Here is a 25,081-nt window from a genome sequence, read left to right as displayed (position 1 = left end):
GCTATTATTCCTCATCTAAATGTCATTTAATTATTTCTCTTATCAGGATTCAATTTACATGAAAGACACTGAACCAAATTGGGGCAGACCCTGCAATCTTGATATCAACAACATCCTACTGAAATCAGCGGGGAGTCTGGGTGTACAAGGCATGAGACCAGGGCCCAAGGTTGTGTGCTATCGAAATTCACTTATTTACAGCAAAGTAATGCAGACTATAAGCCTGATTCCCTATGGGGCTATTCCAGTTTTATGGTATTGTAAATTTATCTTATTTACCACGGAAACATCTCTTAGGTCTTGATCCTTCTCCCTTTGAGGTCAATATCAAAACTCCCATTACCTTCAGTGGTGCAGTATCAGTGGATTTACACAGGCATAAAACTGGAGTAACGCACAGTTCAGATCAGGCCCAGAATTTCCAGCATCTAGCCCTACCTCACTCAAACCTGTCTTGTAAATTCAGGACACTCTGGCTATTACTTTTCTCTTCTATTATTTAGAACTAATAAAAAAAAACTCTTATCAAAACTTTTTTTTGACAAAGTAAAATTTTTGTGAAACGTCCATTTCCACAGATTTTGTTTTCCGGTTTTCAGTCAAAACCAAAATATTTTCAGTGTTTACCAAAAACTGATTTTTTTCCCCATTGATAACTCCGAAAATTTAAACTAAAAATATCCACAAAAATGGAAAACAGTGTTTGTCAAAAGTAGTGTTTTTTTTTTTTCAAAATGTTTCACAGGAAAAAACAATTTCCCAATCAGTTTTATTTGTATTATGTTGTCCCATTTGAAGACGGACATTTCTCTTTCAATACTTCTCATTCACTGACAGTGAAATATATGATAGAAAAAAGAGAAAAGACGAGACAGAAAACAAGATATATCTTTTACTCAAGTTTCTCTGTTAATCTAGCATAGCTTTATTCTCAATCCTTCCGTTCATACATATCTCATATGCCTTTGATTTCCCCATATATCTCATCTAGCTTTTACTATTGCCCATGGCCCATTTCTTAAGCACCCCCCCTCCTGAGTATCCTATTTTGAGGGATATCATTCCTCTTGTCCCAAGATTACCTCCAAATTTCCACACAAATCAGGTGTCCCTTACTTTTCTTGTTGAAAATTATTTGCACCAGACACCCGTAATCATTGCTGGAGAGAGAGCTATATGCGCTGGTGGAAGGAATCCTACTGCATTTGAACTTTCCTGCGTGAACAATTTTGTTGTCCCTCATTTTGCCCATTACCCCAGTTTGGGTCTCGACAGTTGGAGAGGTATTGTCTCAAGTTGCAGGGCTGCCTTTTGTGTGCTGAGTGGCCTGTAAGCATGTGCTCAATGGGTTAGTGCTGCAATAACACGGTAGTGGGGGAGCCGCAGGGACCCTTAACTGGAATAGTGCAGTGGGATGAAGAATACAAACAGATTAGTCCATGAAACTTCCTAATCAATTAGCAAATACATTATTCATTAATAAAGCTTTTAATTCGTCAACCAGCCATGGTCATGGTCAGACAAATCAGTTATTCACTGTTCTTTCCCCCACATCAGTCGGCACAGAAATCAGTCCCAAACCATTGCTTTTTGTTCTTTGGTCAGCTCTCCTGCGTCTTACATTCCATGCAGTGGGCCGGCTGGGAGGTTGAGCACTGTCTTTCCAGCACGGCACTTCTGTGTGCAGAGAATGAAAGGTACAGAATTGGGTTGCTATTCCTGTTTATGGGGGTTAGATGTTACTGCTCAAGCCCACTAGTATCCCATCAATCCGCATTTAGGGACGTTCATTAATCCATGGCTCAGAGCTGCATATCGAGGGATGGTTGCTATCTCCACCATACTTAATAATGATAATCAGAGACCGTAATCTTTTGTCAAGGGCAGTGGAAGTTACATGTACATCTCTGTAGATCAGTGGTGGGCAACCTGCGGCTCAGGCCACTTCCCGCAGCTCCCATTGGCCGGGAACAACGAACCGTGGCCCCTGGGAGCTGAGGGTGGCCGTGCCTGCGGACAGTCAATGTAAACAAACTGTCTTGCCTCCTGCCAGCGGATTACCCTGATGGGCCCTCGCGGGCTGCAGGTTGCCCACCACTGCTTTAGATGCTAATTTCATCTCATGCTAACTAGCTCTAATTTTTACTGCTCCTACAGCCGGACACAGATTTGAGACATTGACGAGAAATGCTGGGAGCATTAAATAAAGGTCTGATTGCCCAGCACGGATGTCAATGAATGGGAGTTTAGACATTGCCATCAACTGGAGCAGGATTTAGCTCTAGGACCCTGATCTTGCACATTTATACAAGCAAGTAGACACCGATGGCTGCCCAGAGCCTTATTGGTATCAATGGGGAATAGGATCCACTCCGGAGTGAACTGCAGGATCACAGCCTAAGTGATCCTTGAGCAATAAATGTGCCTTTCTTCTGTCTCGTGAGATGTAAAAAAGGAAAGGGAAAGTGTCCTTCTGAAACATCTTTTTATTTTGAGAGAGAAATGGAACAAGAAAAAGACGAGGAAGTTTTGTTAAACAATTTGCAAAGAACCGTGCAGTAGTGTAGTATCCATGCATTCCTACCTTGCTCATCACTGTACGACTTGGGCTCCTTTTAACTCCATGGTGATTTTTAACAGTGGTTGTACACCTTTCAAAAGCCGTCATGAGGTACCGGGCTGGGGGAGGGAGCCTCCTTTCTTACACTATCCTTTGCTAAATACAAACCCAGGAATTCCGTGGACCTACGAACAGGAACATTTTTGTGGGCACCGTGGGGGACTTAAAAAAAACCTCTTGGGTGAAGGAAGAGCTCCACAGTCGAAAACAAGGGAGCCCAGATCCCCGTCTGAAATGGACGGCATGGCCCAAGTTTTCAAAAAGCTGCCAGTGATTTTGGGTGCTCAGTTGAAGACACCATGGGCTTGATTTTCAGAGATGGTGAGCAGCCCCCGACTCCAGCAGAACTCAGTGGGAGCTGCAGATAAAAATTAAAAGACTAGCAATGTCTCAAGTTGAGAATTTTGGTCCAAATATTTTTGATTTTTTTGCCCCTTAGAGTCTCGAGGCTCAGATTTTGAGCTTCCTTAACCCATGCACAGCAAAATCTTGTTTTTGCCGAATAAAACGAGAACTGACACCATTTACGAGCCATTTTGAAGCCTGTGTCATGGCACTGAAATAAACTCATCAGGATCCTACTAAAAATCTGTGATTGCTACAATCAGATACCCTCCAGCCGGGGTCTGCAGCCCTCAAAGGTCCATGCAAACCCTTCTGTTAAAGTCATTTAATACTCTGACTCAACTATTTCAGCTGGTATCATGGCATTTGCAAATGTAGATCCAGTATTAACCAGGTTGCCTTTATTTCTGTGCAACTGTCCATTTTTCTTGCTAATTTATTGCAACATACTTCTGTCCAATATACACAGTAGCTCTGAGAGGTCAGTGTACACAGGGAGTGTTGAGTGTGCACTAGGAATCCATGCAGATCAGGATAACACTTTTCACGCATACTGCATCTCTAATCTGAAGAACTCAAAGCCCTTTATGATTTTTAATTGATTAAGCCTCACAGCAACCCTGGGAAGTAGGTGTAAATAGTCCCATTTCACAGATGAGGCACAGAGAGATTAAGCAGCTTGTTCAAGGTGGCACAAAGAGTCAGTGGCAGAGATGGATGTAAAAGAACCCAGGAGTCCTGACTCCTAGTGCAGATTGGAGAGGAAAAATTTGCCCTTCGTTTGTAAGTGTTATGGCACACAGCCAGCTCCTCAAAGATATTGAGGTGCTAAACTCCCCTAGCTGCTCTGTATTTTGGACAGGGGTATGTTGATTTCAATGGGAGTTAGGAACCTAAATATCTTTGAGGATCTGGGCCGACGCCCATGGCATGAATGGTTGAGATACAAACACAGGGCTCAATATTGCAACCAGGCAATGCACTCAATGCACAGAATGCCAACTGAAATCAAACACACCCATAAGGTCACGGGGCTGCAAGTTAGAGCTCTTCCTTAGAGAATTTGAAGATTTGGGGAACAGACAACTGAAAGCTAGAGAGGTTTAGACAGAAGATCCCAGGTGTGTGGGTGATGAAGTCTTCTGGGAGTGAAGCAATTACACCCCAGCTCACTCTGTTTGAGATCACCAGCATCCCAGAAGCTCCATCCCCAATTAAATTGCACCCTTTGTCTGCCTTACCCAGGTTAAATAATGAGCTACAAAGTTCAGGGTTTAAATTAAAAAATAAATGAGAAAGTGGAAAATATTTCCCAAGAGGAGAGAAATGTCACTGAATCACATAACCCACTGTGGGGCAAAGCGGAGACAGGTCATTTTAGAAGTGCTCTCTTCTTACAGTGTCTTCTCTGCCCGTCATGCCATGATGGAGGTTTAAGGCTTTGGTTTGAACCACACACAGTCCTTCAGGAGATCAATACATCAAGCATAATTTATCTATTAAGCACCCGGTCCTGCAACTCCCATTAACTTCAGGATTGGGCCCTGATTTCACAAAAAACACACGGAGAAGCAGCTAATCATACCTTTATGTTTCAATGTATTTAATTCTTTCAGGAAAAAGAAGGTGACCAATGCCCAAGAGGGAAGTTGCCAGACTGGATTTTGACAGTTAACTGCAATAGAACCCCGATAAATAAATCAGATTGCCGTTAGCTACCCAGCAAATTTCCAGCTCAACATTAATTAATGAGCAACCTTGCTCAACTCAATGGGAGTTAAGTGTCTAACTCCCTTGGGCACTTTGGAAAGTGTCACTAGGTGCCTATCTGCCTCTTCAGGCACCTAAATACCTTAACCACCTGGCCCCTCGGCACTGAATATTAATGGACCAGATCCTCAAGTGGTGTGAATTAGCATCATTCCATTGAAGTCAGTGGAGATATGCCAGTTTACATCAGCTGAGGATCTGACCCCCCGCAAAGCACAGAATCACAGAAACGTAGGGCTGGAAGGGTTCTCAAGAGGTTGTTTAGTCCATATAATATTTTTGTAATAAGGCAGGTAGTCGGGGTACTATGCAACCAATGAAAGAATAATCCTCACGATAAAGTGGGGCTAATGGAAAAGTGGGGCTAATGGAAAAGCAGGCACTTACCTTGGTGTGTCTCTTGATCGGACTACAGCATAGTTCTTTAACTTCTAGTCATCCTCCAGGGTGAAAAGCTCCTTTGCAGGGTGTGTGTTGAGGAACATAAGCCCGTCTTGATAAGTTTTGATTCTTAAAACACACACCGAGAGAAACCCCAATTCTTCTTGGCTCTGTCAGTTGACTGCTGTTAGTGGTTTCCTGCCGAGAGCAGCTGAATGACAAATCTAGCTGGTTTGTTACACTTATAGTAATTAGGGGCTGGTAGCACAGCCACCCCACGCACGCCAAGCTAATGTTAGAACAGTGACCAGCTCATTAGTGCTCTTCCCACACCCCCCCACACCCCGCAAAGACTCACCAGGCTACGTGAAAAGCAGTACCCGGGTGCAAATAGTGCCTGCTCCCCTTCTAACGCACTCTGATGCAATTCGAATGTAACTCCGCTCAAGGGCGTCAGATAGGTATACCAATGAGAGAAGAATCAAGCCCAGAAATTTTTTGGCTAGGTGCCTTTGGGATTCTACATAATGGCTCACAAGTAAGTGCCCTCTGGCCAGCCGGGGGGGAACTGAGCTATGTACTGGGTAAATTGAACATGAGAGAGGATTTACCTCTGGCCAGATTCCAATGCCAATGATTATACATCCTGCCTAACTAAAATTCCCCCTGTGTATTCATCTAGGTTATTGCCCTGTTTTCTAGTTCACTTTCTGTTTGGGACTGAGGTACAGCTGATGTGCATGTTTAAATAACAGTTATGTTCCATGCCAGAGCTGGCTGCATTTCAGAGATGAGGTAAGGATTAGACTGAGAGACAGGAGAGCAGCTGGGGATGGGACGTGCAGAAGGTGGTAATTCAGACTCTGCCCAGTCTGTCCCTATCGCTGGGGAGTGTGAGGATTTGCATTTGTCATGTGAGCTTTCCTACCTTTTGTACAATTAGGCCTTGATACTGCAATCAGCTTTGCATGGGCAGAGCCCTGTGCCCCCTCCTGGAGCTCTATGGAAATCAACAGTGTTCTGTGCTGGAACAAGAGTGTGTCCACACAGAGCTCATGGCGGCATTGTGCCCCTTAGTTTGTGGTACTTCTGTGCGTGTTATTGCTATGAATGGGGCTGTGTGGACACGGAGCTGAATTCCCAGATTATTGTATATCTAGGGCGGTGTAGTGCCATATTGAAGTGACACTTCAACCCAACCATCTTCATTGAGGTTTCAAACCCAGAAACCCACCTCTGTTGACAAGAGCTGGGCAAATAATTGATTTTTTCAGTTCACTGGCAATGCAGAAAAATTGCAGGGGGATTCATTTCTGGTCAAACGAAATGTCTGATTTTGAGTCATTTAAGTTTTCCAAGTTTTCTTAAATAAAATCAGTATCGAAATCAAGAGTCATTTTGAATGGAAAAAGTGAAATGGTTTGTTTAGAAAATGTCAAAACAAAACATTGAAATCTTTTCAAACATTGAATTTGGTTTTGGTTTTTACGGACCTACACACTTTGCCAGAATCGACATGAATTTGTGAAACAGTTCAATTGTCCCAAATCTGAATTTCCAACAGGAAAAATTAGCAGTTGAAAAATTTCATTCAGCTCTACAGCTGACCCCTGTTTTCATCGGATCCAGATGGTGCCTTTCCCCCCTTCTCACCCGGGGCATGAGCCAAAACCCAGCAAAGCCAGGGAATCTTTCCACTGACTTTAATGCCTTTTAAACTGGGCGTGGATGAAGGCAAGCTGGCTGGAGCTTCATCAGCCGAGACAGAGGTGATGCTGGTGGAGGCCGTGATGAATTTTGTCACCTCCCTCCATAGAAGCATGTGCCAACCTTTTGTCAAAGGGGTTTGCTATCTAGGAGCATGGTTTGGGCCGCTTTCTGCCCCTGCAATCCCAGGTAGCAATGCTGGCTAAAAGCACACTGTCTCCTGGCTAAACACAGATGGGAGCGTCTCTTTCTCGTGGAAGGGGGCCTCTCTGGAATGCTGACGCCTACCATGTGACAGGGGCACAACCCTGACCCATATCAGGGGACGGGGGGGGCCAGGGCACTGAGGTCAGCGCTTGTGCGTGTCACATGACCTCCTTACTACACTCTCCTTTGGTCACCTCTATGCTGGATCATCGTATTGTCCTCTAGTTAGCGCTCCCCATGGAGACCCCTTCCCGCCAGGACAAGGCAGCCCTGAGTGAACCTGTTACATTTGTGCTCCAGACTGCTCTGCTGTTTGTAATTCAGGGGACTGGTATTAATCCAGAAAGCCATATATGCCCTGAAACCTGCCTACTATGGGGAATGCAGCCATGGAAATGTGGCGGAGATGTTCTGTTTTCTTTGATCTGTTCCTTTAAACGCAAGAAGGTCTCCCCGGTCTTTGGGGGTTAGGGATATAGGGCATTCTTGGTGGAGGGCCCCCAGCTCCCTGGATTTATTGCTGTATTAGAAGTGGTTTGTGAGAGGCGGAGTGTATTGACATTTAAGCACCAGGCAATCCAGTCTAAGAGGCTATTTAGCAACCCCCACACCACTGATAAAATATCAGACGGAAGCTGAAGAGGATCGAGATAAAAGAACTCAGCAAGAGACACTATAGTCCTGCCCTAAACTAAATGGATGAAATCCAGCTGGTAACTAACCCCGTTGAGCTCAGTGATGTTATACCAGGGACATGACCCTGCATAGTACAATCGTGGAACATTGGGCAACGTTGTATTTTGGATTGTGCCGACAATTTATTATCCCTCTGTCAATGGGGAAACTGTGGCAGGGAGGGGATAAGTGACTTGCCCAAGGCCACACAGCTAGTCAGTGGCATTCATGGGACACAGAACTCCTAACTCCCTGCTCTGTGTTCTAACCTCTAAATTGCTCCTGCCCTCATGATCCTTCTTGGTGTGGAATCAGATTGGCCACTCTTCTTTTAATTTCCAAAGCCTAAACCACAGCATCTTGCCCTGCCCACCATCCCTCTCTATCCTATAACAAAGATGGGCTGAAATTATTTTCCCATACCGCTTTCTTCTCATTTTCACAAAGGATCTGACGGAAGCCCCCTTGCTGGAGTATTGAACTAGACAAGCTATTAAATATTGTTATGCGCTGGATGAAACCTGTAATGGGTTGCGTTAAAGGCTGAGCATTGTTCTGGGTGGGAGTGTGAGAGAACACACAGATATGAAGGTCATAGGAAGAACAGAGAGAGAGGAAGAGGAAGCCCAGGTCTACACTATAAACTTACATTGATCTAACTACATCATTCAGGGGTGTGAAAAATCCACCCCCCTGAGCAATACAGTTATACTGACCTAACCTCCAGCATAGACAGGGCTAAGTTGATAGGAGAAGCTGACAGGAGAAGTGGACATACTGCCTTTCACGGAGGTGGATTAACTACACTGACAGGAGAAGCTCTCCCATTGGCATAGCAGCGTCTTCACTGAAGCACTGCAGCAGGGCAGCTGCACCGGTGCAGCGTTTTAAGCATAGGTGCGGGAGCCAGGGGTGCGGCAGCACCCCCAGGTTTTATGCGGGGCCCTGCTCCTGGCCCCGCACCTGGGGTCCCGGCTGCCTCCCTGCACCCAGGACTCCACTTTTGGCTCCGGCCCTGTCCCCAGCTGTGGCCCCAGCCTCAGCCTCCTTACCCCTATCCACCCTCCGGCCCCCGGAGCCACGGCCCTGGTCCTGGCCCCAGCTCTAGGGGGCGACAGGGGACGCGGACAGGAATAAGGATGGGGCGCAGCTCCCCCACTATTAAAAGTGTTCCGGCGCCCTTGGTTTTAAATGTAGACCTGCCCGAAAAAAGGCAAGCAAAGCCAAGCAGGAGCCTGTAACCACAGTCTGGCTGACCCTGGAAGAAAAAGCTAGAGAGCTTTTGGGTCTGTTGTTGGCTAAAAGGATTTGAGTGGCTGGTCAGCTCAGAAACTGCTCCTTTTTGTTCTTGGTTCCTTCTGTGTTCAGAGACACAGTTCTTTGCAAATGAAACAAGACTGTATGAAAGAAATACCTGGCTCCGACTAATTTCTACCCCCAACTGGGACACCCACACAGCCCCAAACGCTGACTAGCCACTCGGGTCAAATAGGGGCATCATTAATGCTTGCTGTGGGATTTAGTTTCCAAGGAGAGGGCATGGGAATGGGGATTCTTTTGGGACCAAGATGGAACAAACAAAGGAGGTGCCTTAAGAAAACCAAAGTAGCCAGCAGGCTTTAAAGCAGGAGCTGGAGACTGCAAAAGGATTTAAGCCAAACCTAGAACAAGAACTGGAGGTTTCCCAAAAAGGCCTCAGGGACTTCCAGACTGAGATGAGATCCCTGTTGGAGCAACAACTACAAAGTGCCCGGAAAGCCTGGGAAACCCCACAGCAGCACAGCTAGACTGGAATGGTAAAATGGCTGCCGGACGGGAGGCTCTGGGAGCAGGGTAAAGGGGAGCTGATGGGGAGCTGCTGATGTATTATTGTGGCTCTTTGGCAATGTACATTGGTAAATTCTGGCTCCTTCTCAAGCTCAGGCTGGCCACCCCTGAGCTAAAACCTCAGCTACAGAAGGAAATCAAGGGGTCACGGCCCACAGTGGAAAGCAGCCATCTGGATAAGGAATTGAGAGAGAGCCAGAGGACTTGGATAAGATGGGACACTTACAACAGTTTTCTAGGGGCCCAGAGGGGAGAGGTCGGGCTGTCCCAACTCAAATAATATAAAAGCATTGAGAGAAAAACTCCCTTTGTCTCAGTTCAAAATCATAGCCAGCTCAGGGTGCGTCTACACTTAAAACACTGCAGTGGCACCGCTGCCCTGCTGTAGCGCTGACGTGAAGACACTACCTTCGGCAACGGGAGAGGGTTACCTACGCTGACAGGAGAACTCCTCCCATTGCTGTGGGTGTAGAACTTGGATCTTTTCTTGCAGCAGTGCACCAGAAGAGGAAGCAGCTGCGAGTGAGGAAGGTGGAGGCTGATCACCACGAGTCCTGTAAGTACAGCTCCGTGTTCAGTATGTGTGATGAAAGAAGGGATTCGAATCTGGCCCGGGACTGTACTGAACGATTGGCACAAATGATACATTTGGTTTGCAAAACAAGGGAAATTGGCAATAATGCCAAAATTAAAGGAAACAGTTCAATTAAATCATAGAAATGTAAGACTGGAAGGGACCTCGGTCGCTCATCTAGTCCAGTCACCTGCACTGAGGCAGGACCGAGTATTATCTAGACCATCCCTGACAGGTGTTTGTCTAATCTATTCTTAAAACCTCCAGTGATGGAAATTCCACAACCTCCCTACGTAATTTGTTCCAGTGCTTAACTACCTTTACAGTTAGCAAGTTTTTCCTAATGTCTAAATCTAAATCTGCCTTACTGCAATTTAAGCCCATTACTTCTTGTTCTGTTCTCAGCGAATAAGGAGAACAATTTATCACCCTCCTTTTTATAACAACCTTTTACATACTTGAAGACTAAATGCCCCCTTCGCATTCTGTTCTCCACACTAAACAAACCCAATTTTTTCAATCCTCCCTCATAGGTTGTGTTTTCTAGACCTTTAATCATTTTCGTCGCTCTTCTCTGGACTTTCTCCAATTTGTCCACATCTTTCCAGAAGTGTGGTGCCCAGAACTGGACACCATATTCCAGTTGAGGCCTTATCAGTGCTGAGTAGAGTGGAAGAATTACGTTTTGTGTTTTGCTTACAACACTCCTGCAAATACATCTTAGAATGATGTTTGTGGTTTTTTTGCAACAGTGTTACATTGTCGATGTGTGATCCACTATAATACCCAGTTCCTTTTCCGCTGGTACCGTGAAAAAATTGGCCACGAAAAGGATGATTGTTATAAATTTAAGGCAGGCCAAGAGAGACCGTTGCAAGCCCCTAGTGAAAGCCTCCCTCCCAGTTCAGAAAATGGGGGGAACCCCAAGTTGAGGGGGAAACATTTGGAGGTACATGTTTCAGTCCCACAGGTTTGTTTAGATCTGAGTGGTTCCACAACAGTAATGGGAGTCTGGCTACTGAGTGTGTATCAGGATCTGTTTTGTGTGACATGGGCTCAGACATGACAGTTATTAGACTGTACACGCTAAACAGGCTAGGGAAAAGTGAATCCAAAACTGAGCCACTTAACTGGTCTCAAATGCAGATAGTGACTTGGGGAAGGGCACCTGTCCAAAGACTGGAGAAAACTGAGTTTCTGAAATGTGAGCAAGACATCTGGGTGGCTGAAAGAGTGGATGAACTAATAATTGGCTTGGATTTCATTAGGGCGAACAACTGTGTAATCAATGTCAGGAAAAATGTCTGACAAATTCAGTCTGTGGAAATTCCCTTTAAAGACATGGCCCAAGCAAGAGGAATGGTTTGTAGGCAATTGGTTTGCAGTCAGGAAGTTGTCCTGCCCCTGAGGGTAGAAACCATTATAACAGCTACGTGCTGTGATGGCTTTCCAGCAAGGGACACCTAGGGAGTGATTGAAACTAGTCCGAGACTCAGGCACTCAGGGAAATCTTAGTTGCTAGCGCTCTTGTGGATCTGAAACGAGAACTGATCGCTGTTCATTTGCAGAACCTTTCTGACAAGCAGAGAATAGTAAAAAAAAAAGGGGGGGGAGGGCTGCCCTTGCAAAATGTGAATTAGTGGTTGAGTTAAATACCAGTCTAGAAGAAAACTAGAAGAGGAAAGGTTGAGTGGGAGGGAAGGTGAGCTCCCAGAGTTTCTACTGGTCTTCTTCCGGTGCAATGCTGTTCGCCTAAATGGGGAACAGCCGACCAGCCTGAGACGCTTTCTGGTTAGCAATCAGGAGATGTTTTCCTGACCTAACAGAGTCATAGGCTGTACTGCACTGGTCCAGCAGTCGACTGATACTGGGGGAAGCCAACCCATTTAACAGCCACCTCACCAGTTGCCAGTAGCAAACAGGGAAGAGGCACTATCAGCCATTGAGGAAATGTATCAGGAAGGCATAACTCAGCCTTCAACCAGCCCGTGATTCTCACCCAGAGCTCTGGCCAAGAAGAGGGATGGCAGCGCCAGGTTCTGTGGGAACTGTAGAACATTAAATGAAGGCACCTAAATGATTATTGTCCATTACCACAAATAGATGATACCCTGGATGCTATAATAGGTTTCATCTGGTTTTCCACACTGGATCTTAAAAGTGGGTTTTGGCAAGTGGAAGTGAAAAACCTGCTTTCCCAACAGGACCAGGCTTGGGGCAGTTTAAGAGATGTCTTTTGACTTGTGCAATGCACCAGCCACATTTGAGAGACGAATGGAGAGGGTGTGATATGCAATGCCCCTCTCAGCCTGGCTGTTACACCGAGATGATATCCTGGTGCTTTTGCTAAACCATTTGAGCAGGAACTAAAAAAATGTACAAATGGTCGGTGGTAAACTGAAGGTGGCCACTTTGAAACTGAACCCAAAGATATGTGAGTGGTTCCGAAAAGAGGTGCCTTTCCGAGCACAAAATATACCCCCGCACGCCTCATGTTGGCTACGCAGGTGGTGTTGGAGAGAAGGCTTTGGATTCTTTGACCATGGGATGGTGTTCCATGAAGGAGGAGTGCTGGGCAGAGACGGGCTCCATCTTACGAAGAGAGGGAAGAGCATCTTTGCCAGCAGGCTGGCTAACCTAGTGAGGAGAGCTTTAAACTAGGTTCACCGGGGGAAGGAGACCAAAGCCCTGAGGTAAGTGGGAAAGCGGGATACCGGGAGGAAGCACAGGCAGGAATGTCTGTGAGGGGAGGGCTCCTGCCTCATACTGGGAATGAGGGGCGATCAACAGGTTATCTCAAGTGCTTATATACAAATGCACAAAGCCTTGGAAACAAGCAGGGAGAACTGGAGGTCCTGGTGATGTCAAGGAACTATGACGTGATTGGAATAACAGAGACTTGGTGGGATAACTCACATGACTGGAGTACTGTCATGGATGGTTATAAACTGTTCAGGAAGGACAGGCAGGGCAGAAAAGGTGGGGGAGTAGCACTGTATGTAAGGGAGCAGTATGACTGCTCAGAGCTCCGGTACGAAACTGTGGAAAAACCTGAGTGTCTCTGGATTAAGTTTAGAAGTGTGTGCAACAAGAGTGATGTAGTGGTGGGAGTCTGCTATAGACCACCGGACCAGGGGGATGAGGTGGATGAGGCTTTCTTCCGGCAACTCACGGAAGCTACTAGATCGCATGCCCTGATTCTCATGGGTGACTTTAATTTTCCTCATATCTGCTGGGAGAGCAATACAGCAGTGCATAGACAATCCAGGAAGTTTTTGGAAAGCGTAGGGGACAATTTCCTGGCGCAAGTGCTAGGGGAGCCAACTAGGGGGGGCGCTTTTCTTGACCTGCTGCTCACAAACCGGGTAGAATTAGTGGGGGAAGCAAAAGTGGATGGGAATCTGGGAGGCAGTGACCATGAGTTGGTTGAGTTCAGGATCCTGACACAGGGAAGAAAGGTAAGCAGCAGGATACGGACCCTGGACTTCAGGAAAGCAGACTTCGACTCCCTCAGGGAACAGATGGCCAGGATCCCCTGGGGGACTAACATGAAGGGGAAGGGAGTCCAGGAGAGCTGGCTGTATTTCAAGGAATCCCTGTTGATGTTACAGGGACAAACCATCCCGATGAGTCGAAAGAATAGTAAATATGGCAGGCGACCAGCTTGGCTTAATGGTGAAATCCTAGCGGATCTTAAACATAAAAAAGAAGCTTACAAGAAGTGGAAGGTTGGACATATGACCAGGGAAGAGTATAAAAATATTGCTTGGGCATGTAGGAAAGATATCAGGAGGGCCAAATCGCACCTGGAGCTGCAGCTAGCAAGAGATGTCAAGAGTAACAAGAAGGGTTTCTTCAGGTATGTTGGCAACAAGAAGAAAGCCAAGGAAAGTGTGGGCCCCTTACTGAATGAGGGAGGCAACCTAGTGACAGAGGATGTGGAAAAAGCTAATGTACTCAATGCTTTTTTTGCCTCTGTTTTCACTAACAAGGTCAGCTCCCAGACTGCTGCGCTGGGCATCACAAAATGGGGAAGAGATGGCCAGCCCTCTGTGGAGATAGAGGTGGTTAGGGACTATTTAGAAAAGCTGGACGTGCACAAGTCCATGGGGCTGGACGAGTTGCATCCGAGAGTGCTGAAGGAATTGGCGGCTGTGATTGCAGAGCCCTTGGCCATTATCTTTGAAAACTCGTGGCGAACGGGGGAAGTCCCGGATGACTGGAAAAAGGCTAATGTAGTGCCAATCTTTAAAAAAGGGAAGAAGGAGGATCCTGGGAACTACAGGCCAGTCAGCCTCACCTCAGTCCCTGGAAAAATCATGGAGCAGGTCCTCAAAGAATCAATCCTGAAGCACTTACATTAGAGGAAAGTGATCAGGAACAGTCAGCATGGATTCACCAAGGGAAGGTCATGCCTGACTAATCTAATCGCCTTTTATGATGAGATTACTGGTTCTGTGGATGAAGGGAAAGCAGTGGATGTATTGTTTCTTGACTTTAGCAAAGCTTTTGACACGGTCTCCCACGGTCTTCTTGTCAGCAAGTTAAGGAAGTATGGGCTGGATGAATGCACTATAAGGTGGGTAGAAAGCTGGCTAGATTGTCGGGCTCAAAGGGTAGTGATCAATGGCTCCATGTCTAGTTGGCAGCCGGTGTCAAGTGGAGTGCCCCAGGGGTCGGTCCTGGGGCCGGTTTTGTTCAATATCTTCATAAATGATCTGGAGGACGGTGTGGATTGCACTCTCAGCAAATTTGCGGATGATACTAAACTGGGAGGAGTGGTAGATACGCTGGAGGGGAGGGATAGGATACAGAAGGACCTAGACAAATTGGAGGATTGGGCCAAAAGAAATCTGATGAGGTTCAATAAGGATAAGTGCAGGGTCCTGCACTTAGGATGGAAGAATCCAATGCACCGCTACAGACTAGGGACCGAATGGCTAGGCAGCAGTTCTGCGGAAAAGGACCTAGGGGTGACAGAGGACAAGAAGCTGGATATGAGTCAGCAGTGTGCCCTTGTTGCCAAGAAGGCCAATGGCATTTTGGGATGTATAAGTAGGGGCATAGCGAGCAGATCGAGGGACGTGATCGTTCCCCTCTATTCGACACTGGTGAGGCCTCATCTGGAGTACTGTGTCCAGTTTTGGGCCCCACACTACAAGAAGGATGTGGATAAATTGGAGAGAGTCCAGCGAAGGGCAACAAAAATGATTAGGGGTCTAGAGCACATGATTTATGAGGAGAGGCTGAGGGAGCTGGGATTGTTTAGTCTGCAGAAGAGAAGAATGAGGGGGGATTTGATAGCTGCTTTCAACTACCTGAAAGGGGGTTCCAAAGAGGATGGCTCTAGACTGTTCTCAATGGTAGCAGATGACAGAACAAGGAGTAATGGTCTCAAGTTGCAATGGGGGAGGTTTAGATTGGATATTAGGAAAAACTTTTTCACTAAGAGGGTGGTGAAACACTGGAATGCGTTACCTAGGGAGGTGGTAGAATCTCCTTCCTTAGAGGTTTTTAAGGTCAGGCTTGACAAAGCCCTGGCTGGGATGATTTAACTGGGAATTGGTCCTGCTTCGAGCAGGGGGTTGGACTAGATGACCTTCTGGGGTCCCTTCCAACCCTGATATTCTATGATTCTATGATTCTATGTTCGGGCACTAGCTAAGGACCCCAGCAAGCCTCTCGTATGGAGTTCCTGAAGAGGGACAGAGGCACTTGGACTATGGAGAAACCCTTCCATGAAAACTGGAAAAAGTTCAGCGTTTTGCTAGGGAAAATGTGAGGCTAGCCTCTGATACAATGCAGAGACTCAAGGGTAGCCAAATGTACTGACCCTCCAAGCTGCATACGACAATCTTCTGACATATGAGAGCCAGGGCGCACCTGCCAGGACTTCAGCCCTGCTTCTGTCGAACCCCCAAGCCCCTGCAGGCGCGCCTCGTAGGACTGAAGCTCCAAGACCCCCCTCCCCTCTGGGCAGAAGCCAGAGGCAACATGTGCTGTGGGGAGAGGCAGCGGCAAACAGTTGGGAGCCGCAGGGAGAGTCGCTGCTTTTGCTGCTGTCTCTCCAGGCAGAGCTAAAGCAGCGGCCCCTCTCTGCAGCTCCCAGCTGTTTGCGGCTGCCTCTCTATGCAGTGCTAATGTAACCCGCACACTTCCTGGGGGTGGTGTTCTGGCCCAGCTAGTGACACTAGGGTGACCAGATGTCCCGATTTTATAGGGACAGTCCCAATTTTTGGGTCTTTTTTTATATAAGCTCCTATTACCCCCTACTCCCATCTGATTTTTCACACTTGGTCACCCTAAGTGGCACCAAGACCACTTAGAGAGAGTTAATTGAGTCGGCTCTACAGCCCTAGCTAGCAGCCAGTTGGCTTTTAGCTCATGCGGTAGAGGCTCATGCACTAAGCTCCAGAGGTCCCAGGTTCGATCCCACCCGCTGTCTGTCAGTGTTACACTAACACTGGGGAGCTGCAGGAAGGGGCTGTTGAGGGTAAAGGGGGGCGTGCCAGAAGGGATGTGACTCAAGCTGTTGGGGGGATGGGCCTTTAAATTGTGGAGCCCCCCCCCCCCCCTCAGCAGGTACCAGTCGTCTCTGGCAGACGCCCCCAGCCCCACCACCCTGCTGCAGGGCAGAAGCCCAGAGCTCCCCCCACAAGTCTGGTAGGTGGCGAACGTGGGGGAGCTCTGCAAGCCGCACTTTAACTGTAAAAGAGCTGCATGTGTCTCGGGAGCTGCAGGGTGGCCACCCCTGCTCTATGACATATAGTCACGTGAGGAAACATTTAAAAGAGGGAACCTGGTCTTGTTCCACAGTCCTAGGAGAAAGGAGGGAAGGACCCCTACGTTGTATATACCTTGGGAGGGACACTACTCAGCATGGACTCAACTAACCAAAGTGGTGTACAGGATACAGTTGGCTCCCAGGACTAAACCTCAAGTTATCCATAAGGACCTTCTCAGGCAATATAAGGGGGATAGGATTTCAGCATGGCTGCCCCCCAAATCTGACACTGTAACTGTGGGCGCTGAGGCTTGGAAAGTTGTGACAGCAATGAGCCCTTCTTCCCCTGCCCCCATTTGAACAGAATGGGCAGTGTCTGGCTCAGCCAGCAAATTCCACGGAAACAATAGGCTTTCCTCAGGGGCTGTTTGAAAGGGGCTCTTCTCTCGCAGATAAAAGGAAACGGCAGAGACAAGCCTCAAAGAAAATTGGGAGGGAATACAATTATTTTCGGTTGGGCTTTTTTTCTGAGTCAATAAACTGAATTTTATTTAAAAATGGGGAATAGTTACGAACCTTACCAGTGACTGCACCATCTAGAGGCCTGTTTTACAACTAACAATATGCTCGTGCTATTAAAAAGCTTTCCAGTTAAAATCTTATACTATTATAGGTCAGAGTAAGCATAGAAACACAATTGTGTTTTATTTAAAATAATACCTGTAAAACAGTGAACAGCTCTGAGTATCAACCTCAGTCTTAACCCAGGAGCTTGCAGGAATTAGGAAGGCTAGAAGCTTGGGGTTGCTGAAATCTACCACTTGCTGACTGATAAGTGGAATTAACTAAACTTTAAAGGAAACTTAGCTATCTTCCCTGATGATAATTGGCAACATGAGGTATACAGAGTGGAGGTCGATGGGGAAGACAATACTTTTTAAAACAATGAACAACAATGTATAAAGATCTGTACTTTTTTCCTACTTCCAGGTTTTATTTTTCTATGTTTCTATTTTCTCCCAAACTTGTAACCATGTTTTGGGTGTATACAATGCTACATAATCCCAAAACAAGGGGTCCTTTGCAGTATTACAGTTCTGCTAAGCATCTCAAGTCTTTGGTCTGTGAAAAATATTGTCAAGGTCAGCTTTTGTGCGTTCCTAAAGTCCTTAATTTTCACTGCAAGTTTATTTGAAGACTAAAACTCTAGTTTAATCTGTATTCTTTGTCTTGCAAAGTCCTTCTCACTAGTTCAATTCTTTCTTTTAGTAAGATGGCTTGTTCAGTGCTTTTGTATGCTTTACATTCTTCAGGAAAAAGTGGGAAAGGAAAAGCTTCAAACCTTCACGCTACATTCCTAATTTTGGGTTGCCAGTTAACCTTCCAAAAATGATGGTAAACTCTTCCAAGTCTGTTTTTATTAATAGCATATATAACACTTACTGCAAGAAGTGGACTTTGGATTTATCTAGTTCACTGAATTCAACTACAATTGTGCTCGGTGCGTTGGCACCCAGGACCTTGAAGACCGATAGAGAGAATGATTTTGTCTTTAGCAAGTGAGCCAACAGAGAAACCAGGTTAAAGAAATTGGTAGCCAACAGGTTTCCCAAATCTTGGATTTTGTCCCATGTATTGAACTGGAATGTCGTCTGAAATCTTCTATCATATTCACAACACTTGTTAGCCTAATATGCATAAAAGGGGTTATATGTCTTCTTCTGCAGGCAGCCGTCTATGAGACCATGAACCATCTCTCTCTCTCTTGCTGATCTTTCAGTCCAAGTTTCAAAAGTTTTTCAGATGCATCCAACAAGTCCACACTACTCATCAAGACACAAAAAATATTTCTCCTGATGTCCGTGTTCATTCTCTGCTTATGAGCAAGCTCCAGAGTCTTTGAACTCATCTTTCCTACAGGCAGTTTGTGCTGAGACTTGCTGTTGGTACTACCAGTCCTTGGTACGCCACTCTAGGATGATCCTCCTATCCACTAATGGCCAACCCAGTCAGCACTGAGGGGAGATTCCAATGACACCCAAAGTTGAGTTTCTCTTCCAGAACCACTGTGGTGGATCCGTGTTCTCTGCCGCTTGCCCAGCGTCTCAACTGGCTCAGAGTTGTAACCTGAGATTTTTGGCATATCATTGTTTTTTAGTGCCAGCATAGTAGTATGAAGTGAACCCTAGACTGGTCCTGAAATTTCTTCCCCACAGCGTGTGCTTTGTTCTGGGCCAGCTCCTTCAGGGCCAAAGCATCGTCTTTTCTCAAGGAAAAACTCATGTTTTTCAGGAGGAGCTGAATCAGTTCAAAGTCCTGTTCTGTAAAACTGCTAACGAGCATCTTCAGAATATTAGAGATCAGCAGCAAATGCACTACGTGAAACTTATACAGATGGCCAATCAGGGCAAACAGGTTATCCCGCTCTTTCCTTTCAGCATCACTCTGATAGAATTCATCAAATTTCCTCACTACAGCTTCCAAAAAGTGAGCACCAGCCTCAGTTCCCACGGGATGGTGAAGAATGCTGTCCCAAATGACACAGTCCATCATCCATCTAGCTAGCAGCCATCATGACTGCAGTAACACAAGCATTCATAAGAACATCTGTTAGCATTTATTCCTGTCCTTGCTACTGTTAGTCATGTATATCTCTTCCAACTGTCCACTTATGGAAGCCAAATTTGGTTCACTCAACCTGCTAATTAGACCTTTCACTGTATTCTTCAATCTTCCCAGTTCTTCCTTCTTTTTTTCTTTTCATCCACTGTCTCATCAGCTGTTCTCACTGGAGGGGGAACATACTTCGTAGCCCTATGGCAAAGACTCATCTCCTCTCTGGAGGTCTTGGCTTTGTTGGGTTTATAGGTGCCACCAACCTCTGGGGACATGGAAAGATTTCTGCTTCCTTTCTTCTCATGCTCCCAGTTCCTTTCCACACCTCTGATGTTTCTAAAGTGTCTTATATCCTCATCTCCTCAACCCTGTCTAACTCCCTCTCCTCATCTTCCTCCTCCCCGTCTATCTCGCCCTCCTATCAGCATCTAGTGACTCCATATCTATATCCTCCTTCTCATCTTCCCCTCATTCAGATCTAGGTGCCCTTCATCTGCATCCATTTCCTCTTTGGATCTAGATCCTCCTTGCTGCTCTCCTCATAGAGGCTGGAGAGGGTGGTCTCAGGCCCCAGGGCCCCCAGCACATAGCCCATCCCATCCTGGGTAAAGCTCTGCAGCGCCAAGGAGATGCCCCCCTTCCTGTGCTTGCTGAGCCCCAGACATTGCTCCAGCTGCCGGATCCCCTTCTCCACATTGGCCACCAGCAAGGCCTGTTTCTGTGCAGAGGCCGTGGCAGAGGGTCCCTGCTGGAAGAGCCACTTAGCTTTCTCCTTGGGGAGCTGCCGGTGCTGGTCTCCAGGGGGTGACGAGGCCAGAACTGCAGCAGAGCAGGGACATCTCCCTGGGCCCCTATCCAGCTACTCATCCCGGCGAGCCCCTGTCTTGCCCAGCTCCTGGCAGTTCCACTTCAGCCTGCACTTTTCCTTCCTCACCTCGCGGTGGCTCTTCCTGCCCCGTCCCCCGATGGGGGGGAGGAGGGTGGCTCCCTGCCACCTGCACGAACTCCTGCACCATCAGCCACAGCTTCTGCAGCTTGCCCAGCTGCCAGCTCCCACCGTGTCCTCCCCGGACCCCATGCTCCCCACAGTGGGGCCACAGTGACATTGCAAATCACCTGGGCGCCACCATCTTGGGTTGGTGATGTGAAGACATCTGGATAGTTGAAAAGTTATTGCTATAGGGTCGACTGAGTGTCACCATTTCCAGACCTCCTCTGGATGATGAAAGAATCTGAAGTGAGGGGGTATTTTTATAGGCTGGGTTAAAACCCCATTGAGGTTTGGAGGTGAGAATTCACCCTTCAGTTAACATTCCTGCAAACATAATCCCCACCTAAAACAAAAGGTGTGTGTGTGAACTGTCCCAGGAGCTTTTGGGCTGAGTACTGTCATGTTTTGGGTGTGGGAGCGTGAGCGAACCCACACGCTGAGGTGACACACAAGAACAGAGAGAAGCAGCGGAAAAGAGGTACGAAAAAGCCAAGCAGGAGCCTGTTACCATAAAGAGCTTGGCCGGGTCTACACTACACATTTACTTTGGTATAACTACGTCGCTCAGGGGTGTGAAAAATCCACCCCCCTGAGCAACGCAGTTATGCCAACCTTAACTCCTCGTGTAGAGAGAGGGAGCGTGTCTCCTGCCGACATAGCTACTGCCTAAACTGATGGGAGAGTGCTCTCCCGTCAGCTTAGAGCATCTTCATCAAAGAGCTGCACCGGTGCAGTTGCATTGATGAAGTTGTGCCAATGCGGTGTTTGGAGGGTAGACCTGCCCTGTGTCTACACTGCAGTGGCTGGCCACCTCAGCTGATGAGGGTGTCCGGGACTCAGGCTGCAGGGCTGGACAACTGCAGTGCAGACATCCGGGCTCAGGCTGGAGCCCATGCTCTAGGACCCCGCGAGGGAGCCCAGACAGCTTCACTGCAGGTTAATAGCCCCACAGGCTGATCCCTGTGAGCTCATGTCCATGGACACAGACCAGCCACAGGTGTTTTATTGCAGTGTAGACACACCCTGCGTGACTCTGGAAAAAGCTAGAGTGAGCTTTCGAGTCTGGTGTTGACTAAATGAGTTTATGGGGGCTGGTAAGGTGGTTCCTTATGTGGTCAGAGACCCAGGACTTTGTACATTCTTTGTAACTACACAAGGTTGCACCCAAGAAATACTTGGCTACCACCAGTTCCTACTCCCAGCCAGAACATTCACAGATCCCCGAATTCAGCCCTTTAAAGCACCAGGCAGCTAGCCAGCCTGTAAGGTAAAGAAATGAGTACAGTTCACACTACCCCCTCCTGCTCACTATTGCCACATAGGCCATGCTGTCCCTCAGAACTAAGTACATTGCTCCCGAGAAGAGCAGTGAACCCTGGTTCTCCACTGCCTTGCTCCTCCTGCAGTCACTCCAGTGCCAAGGGGGTCTGAAAAGCAACCCGGTCACCCACTTTGCATTCGTTTTGTGCAGGGGTCAGTGACAGCACAAGGATGGGGGACAGTGGAGAACTGTCCCTCGCTGGCTTTGGGATGGAACCTCTCTACGTTCATCTCTGAACTGGCTCTTCCTTTTACACTGCTGGGGGCCCTTGTAGCAATCCTGCATCCAACTCACAAAGCTCTCTAAGGGCTTCATTCTGCTCCCAACAGCAAAAGTCCCCCTGACTCCAGTGGGGACATGGGCAGGCCCTGAGCTTTCCGAGTATTTGAGAGGTGACACATCACCTTCATATGCCTTTACAGCGCTCCACTGGATGCTCTGTATTTAGAATGAATGAAATTGCACATCTCCCTCACACGATTTGTTCCCAGGGAATTATAGTTACCAGCGTGTGTCTTTGCTTTCGTAGGACTCTTGCTAGAACCTCTCACCGTCCAGCATCTCTGGGGATGGCAAAGCCCTTGCGGCCTCCGTCAGGGATTTCATTTCCACAAGCGCCTCAGCTGTATCGTACAGTCACTCAGCTGTTGGGAGGTGACACAGCCAGGTGACATATATATATATTCCCTTAGCTGGCTGTGTGACAACTACTGTCTGCATTAGCTACAGATTTGCTTCCCCCTACTGCCATATTTTCTGGCTGACTAGCAACAATGTTTCATACTTCACATTCCAGGGTCTTAAAGCACTTCACACGCTTTGAGCCTGCAGCTCCTTGTGGGGTGCACGGTGGCTGTATGCAACCGTTGCACTCCAATGCCTGGGCAGATTGAGGTAACACAGGCACCTCCCCTTCCCTGCTTCCTCCTTGCTCGGAGTGAGCAGTGCTGCTCACTGGGCGGTACACCAGAGAAGGGGAGCCTGGGCTCCACCTACTTCCTGTCCACTTGCTCTGCGGGAGGAGTCATGGGGGTGCGTCACCCACATGCCACTTGCCAGATCCAAGATCCAGGTAGTTCACTCAGCAGTATAAGGGAGTCTTACTTCCTCTCATGCCCCTGGATGGGTGTGCAGCCCAAGTCACAATTTTACCCAAACTTACTAGGTTCGGCCATTCTTGAGTTAAAATCCCTAATCAGAACATACTCTAGAGGATTTTCCACCACCCACACGCTGGAATAACTCAACAATAGCTGAACGGAGTTTGCTCAAACTTCCCAGAGCCATTCACCTTGGGACTGAGACAAAGCACGGAGAATTTCACCCCAAAAGGTATTTGTTTGGAAGAGCTATGAACAACTGGAACAGTGGTGACACCCTGGAATTTGAAACTCAACTTTATCTAGAAGCCAGTGAATCCACTGAAATAGACCCATTGGTGTTCTATATGAAAGTCACTCCTGTACAGAATCAGAGGGGTAGCTGTGTTAGTCTGGATCTGTAAAAGCGGCAAAGAGTCCTGTGGCACCTTATAGACTAACAGACGTATTGGACCATAAGCTTTCGTCTGTGAATACCCACTTCATCAGATGCATCTTACAGATGTTCTTATCCCATTACCATAGCATCTTGCAATCTGTAATGGATTTATTCTCACAACACCTCTGTGCGGTAGTAGGACAGTGCTCTCATCTCCATCTTGAAGATGGGGGACCAAGGCACAGAAAGACAGGGTGACTTCTACAAGGGAGTCTGTAGTAGAGCAGGCACTTGAACCCAGGCCAGTGATCAAGCCACTGGCCCATACTTCCTCTTACCCCTGAAATTTGGGCTTAAGAGGCACACAGGCCTTGTGCAGGGCCTTTGCATAGGAGTGAATTTCACCGGGTTCCCTGGGCAGCTCTTACCATTGCCTGGCTCCAGCTTCAAGCTTCAAGGGGGTGGGGCCTGGGGGGAAGAGGAGGAGCAGGGGGCCAGGCCACAGAGAGGGGTGGGTCCTCACGCCCACCACAATTCTACCGAGGTTCCGGCGCTCCTAATCCCACCGACATAGCACTGTCTACACAGGAGGTTAAAGTTGGCATAACTGTGTTGCTTAGGGATGTGTATTTTTCACACCTGTGAGTGACATAATTATACCAAAGTAAGTATATAGTGTAGACTTAACTGTCAGGGTGGCTAAGCACTGGAACAAATTGCCTAGGGAGACTGAGGAGGATTTTAAGAACAGGTGAGACAAACACCTGTTAGGAATGGTCTAGTTATTATGTAGTCCTGCCTTGGGTGCAGGGGACTTGACTAGATGACCTCTCGAGGTCCCTTCCAGTCCTACCCTTCCGTGATTCTATCATTCGATAATTATTTCCCCATCTAGCTGGCATTTATAACACTTCCTCCTTCATTCTGCTGGAGAATGGACTGGATGTTGCACTCTTATTACTTTAAAATGTCAGTGAATGCCCCCGGGTATTTGGAGATATGATTTGGTAATGAGGTCATTTAGCAGGCTAGCGAAACATGACGCTCCACCAGTGAGTTAGCGTGAGCCCCTGAATACCAGACTGCACTAGCATATAAGGGCTCAATCCAGTCTGGGCGCTGAGTACATCCTGCAGTTTACAAGAGGTGCTCAGTGTCATAGCAGGATTGAGCCGATACTGACTGTATTCAGGCGGGGTAACTCTCAGCTCTTCCTGACTACAAGGGGAGCTGAGGGCACTCAGCTTCTCACAGAAGGGAACCCTCCAGGATCAGTGAGGCTGGGCTGGTGACGCATGAGTTTATCGCCTTGCAGATCCCCTAACACAACTGTCAGGGCCCCCTGTCAGAAAATGAACCGGCTCGTGCTCAGGGATAGCAATAGAGTGGCATTGCCCAAGTCTATTGCAGCACCGTGAGGTGCATTATGGGAAACCTAAACCTTCTTCTGAAGCATCGGCTGTAAGAATAGATTTGTGATCATTAAAAAAAGTTTGTCCTTGAGCTGTACTTTTTATTCTAAGATTTCCAAGCGCTGGGTAAGTACCATCATCCCCTCGTGACAGATAGGGAAACTAAGGCATGGAGCAGTTTAGTGATTTGCCCACACCCACACAACAATTCAGATGAAAGAAACTCTGTGGGTGAAGCAAGTTTGATCTTCAGGTGACCTAACTGTTATCCTACAAAAAGTAACCCACTAACCCCCCTGTCTGGCCTATGACTGCAGGAGTGTTAATGGGCCACTTCGCCTTGAATGGTCCCTTCAAATATGTGCTAACTACTTGTGATAAACTATCTGTTCCACCTTGTATTTAGCTGTGACACTCTGAGTACCTCTCGCA

The 25,081-nt window shown here is 47.3% G+C and overlaps 1 protein-coding gene and 1 pseudogene across 10 annotated transcripts in view; both read right to left on the bottom strand.

Annotated features, from left to right (window-relative positions):
* Positions 1-25,081, bottom strand: part of BLK (BLK proto-oncogene, Src family tyrosine kinase) — a 150,753-nt gene that overhangs the window by 62,645 nt on the left and 63,027 nt on the right. For 2 of the 10 annotated variants that reach the window (XM_043542111.1, XM_043542104.1), the window contains exon 2: positions 5,123-5,327. The gene's annotated coding sequence lies outside the window, so the exon portion shown is untranslated. Of the gene's footprint in view, positions 1-4,550; positions 4,641-5,122; positions 5,971-25,081 lie in introns of those variants that run through there. The other 8 variants (XM_043542107.1, XM_043542108.1, XM_043542109.1 and 5 more) reach the window with 8 other exon arrangements.
* On the bottom strand, positions 17,588-23,239 carry LOC114018227 (annotated as a pseudogene).

The sequence above is a fragment of the Chelonia mydas genome, chromosome 3, assembly GCF_015237465.2.
Source record: "Chelonia mydas isolate rCheMyd1 chromosome 3, rCheMyd1.pri.v2, whole genome shotgun sequence".
Taxonomy (NCBI): Eukaryota; Metazoa; Chordata; order Testudines; family Cheloniidae; genus Chelonia; species Chelonia mydas.
Note: the sequence above shows the minus strand (reverse complement) of the source record. Positions and strands in the feature narration are given on the sequence as shown.